The sequence below is a fragment of the Thalassophryne amazonica genome, chromosome 17 (genome assembly GCF_902500255.1).
Source record: "Thalassophryne amazonica chromosome 17, fThaAma1.1, whole genome shotgun sequence".
Taxonomy (NCBI): domain Eukaryota; kingdom Metazoa; phylum Chordata; class Actinopteri; order Batrachoidiformes; family Batrachoididae; genus Thalassophryne; species Thalassophryne amazonica.
Window position 1 is genome coordinate 60,807,219 of NC_047119.1, and position 3,116 is coordinate 60,810,334.

At 43.4% G+C, this 3,116-nt stretch overlaps 1 pseudogene; it reads right to left on the reverse strand.

The window, feature by feature from the left end:
* Nucleotides 1-973: 973 nt before the first annotated feature.
* Nucleotides 974-1,733, reverse strand: LOC117530126 (annotated as a pseudogene).
* Between the last annotated feature and the right edge of the window lie 1,383 nt (nucleotides 1,734-3,116).

The following is a 3,116-nucleotide window of genomic DNA, read 5'->3' on the forward strand; positions in this document are numbered from 1 at the left end:
AGAGTCAGAATAACACCTCCAGAGAGTTACAATAACACCCCCAGAGGGTTACACAACCACATCAACACCTCCAGAGTTACAATAACACCTCCAGAGAGTTGCAACAAAACCCACAAAGAGTTGCACCAACACCCACTGAGAGTTAAAACAAACACCAACACCTCCAGAGAGTTACAACAACACCCCAGAGAGTTACAACACTAACACCTCCAGGAGATTTACAATAACACCTCCAGAGACTTACAACAACACCCCCAGAGAGTTTAAAACACCAACAACTCGAGAGTTACAATAACACCTCCAGAGTCAGAATAACACCTCCAGAGAGTTAAATAAACACCTCAGGAGAGCCACAATAAAACCTCCAGAGTGTTACAGCAACATCTCCAGAGAGTTAAAAGAACACCTCCAGCATTGCAATAACAACTAAGGTGAGTTGAATTATATGTGGAGAAAGTTTAATTATTTTCACGATGACTGTATGAAACAAACTTTAAAACATGGTGTTAAAAGTCGGGTTTTAACTCCTTTTTTACTGAAAATATTTTACACTGTTTTCACTCGATTTAGTGTTTTTTGATGTTCTAAAAATCATATAGAGTGACTAGCAACAAATCAAACATGGCAACTTTTATTCTGCACAAATGGTCAGTTCGTGAAGAGGATGGACATAATAAATGACAAAAATAGCAAAATATATATAAAAATCAACATTATATGTCATCCCAGCCCCAACAAACAAAACAAACAAATAATCCAACCTTCCAGAGCAGAGGATGCAGTTCAGTTTCCCGCCATATGCAAATTAGACGTGAAAACTTAATTTAACTGGCAAATTTTAGCGACATTTAGAGCAACCGACAGCGCCTCCTGTGGTATGTTTTTTGTCTTTTTGACTGCTCCTTTAATGACTCCGTGACCTCGGCGGGTTGACAGTTTTGTCCCACAGTGTTGATTTTTTTCATACGTAGTATTTTTGTCACACTCCGCCGTGCACGTGGTTTCCGTGCTTGGGCGCGTACTTGCCGCTGGCGGCTGTGCGCGTGCAGGAGCAGCAGAGCACGGCGCCGCCGAGCAGCAGCAGCGCCGCCGCCGCCCAGCCCGTGTAGATGGCCGCGCCGATCTCACGCTTCTTGGACGAGGCCACGTGCGGGTCATGGAAATCCACGGATGATGTTGTTGGCGATCCAGCACAGAGGCACGAGCACGAACAGGCCGCTCGCCGCGTACACGATCCCTCCCGCGCGCACCACTCTGCGCTTCACCGCCGAGTCGGCGACGCACCGTGGTGCACTTGCGCGCCCGTGACGGTCACCGCCAGGGCCCGCGAACCCCAGCGCGGCGGACAGCCACCGTCAGCGCGCGCGCCGTCTGCAGGTCCCGCGTGAGCGCCAGGACCGAGTCGTGCACTTTGCACTGCATCTGGCCCGTGCTCTGCCACACGCACGTCATCCACAGGCCGTCCCAGATCGTCTGCGCCACCACGATGTTGGAGTCGATGAACGCCGACACTTCCATGTGGGCATCCCGCACGCGGCCATCACGAGCACGGAGCCGGCGACGCACAGCGTCAGACCGAGAGACTCCAGGCACACGGTCAGCATGGCTCTGAGTGGGTGCCACGGGGGATCCCACGCTGCTTTTTGTGCGTGACGTGACCGCCGCGTGGGACCTCCAAAGCCGAACGGATAAACTTCGGACCAATCGGCGCTCAGGACCTCGTTTGTCCCAGCCAATGACGGCTCTGCGGGCCAGCAGCGCGCGTGCACTGTGCTTCCTCGGTCAAACAGCTTGCAGGTGCGCGTGGCCTCAGAGGGCCTCTGGTACAAATGTTTCTGTGCCAGAACTGTGCCACTACTCTGGCACAAATGATAAAAGCATCACGTTAAAAAGATTAAATAACCTTTTTTAAAATAAAGAAAAACAATAACACAAAAGTATCATCATAAACATGAAAGAAAAAACAGAATTCACTTTGAGGTGACACGTTTGACATACAAAAACTGGAATACACAAGAGTTCAGTTTACTTCTTTTGAACTAAACACACTTTATATTTTATAGTTTGAATGACTGTATTTTTGATTTTGATTACAACACACACACACACACACAAACACACATATATATATATATATATGTATATTGTATATGTGTAATATATGATACATATGTATGTATATAACTTGTTTACAAATTCCAGTACTAGTGTCACCTTATCACATCTAAACTCCACTTCACATATTGTAAATAAGATGATCCTATTTTTTAACTCCAATCATGTTTATATATATATATATATATATATAGATATATATATATATTATATATATATAATATATATATATACCTCATTTTCTTATTTTATTGTATTGTTCCAAGTATTATTATTATTATTGCTTATCTTTGCCACACGCTGTTTGATGCACATTTTCCTCTACTCGCACTCATCTTGTGTTTTTTAAGAGCTGACATAACGTGAATTATATACACTCAACAAAATATAAATGCAACACTTTTGGTTTTGCTCCCGTTTTGTATGAGATGAACTCAAAGATCTAAAACTTTTTCCACATACACAATATCACCATTTCCCTCAAATATTGTTCACAAACCAGTCTAATCGGTGCTAGTGAGCACTTCTCCTTGCTAGATAATCCATCCATGACATTCATAATTCACATATAACTGTGACACCAATGATTCCATAATCTTGAAGTGAATCTGACTGTACTCATTGCAGGATCACTAACATTACAATTATGCTGTTGCATGACAAGTGAGTCTACACACACATCTATACATAAGATTCCTGAGCACAGCAGGACATGTGGATACATCAGCATTTACAAACAAATGGCTAGCACTACTCCATCTAGGCACTTTGAGCAGTACACTCATACCATCATTGTATGCCACATAAAGTTTCTGTAAACTGTTTTTTTTTATATCGCCGCTACAAATGGGCAGTGTATTGGGTTACAGAAAGCTCTAAAAAGTGTTATTTTTTATGGAAAATGAACACATGCCAAATTTTCTGATCAGCATATTGCTTGTGCATACATCATACAATACTGTCTATAATGTCACGGTCATCAGACAGGTCATCTTGTATGA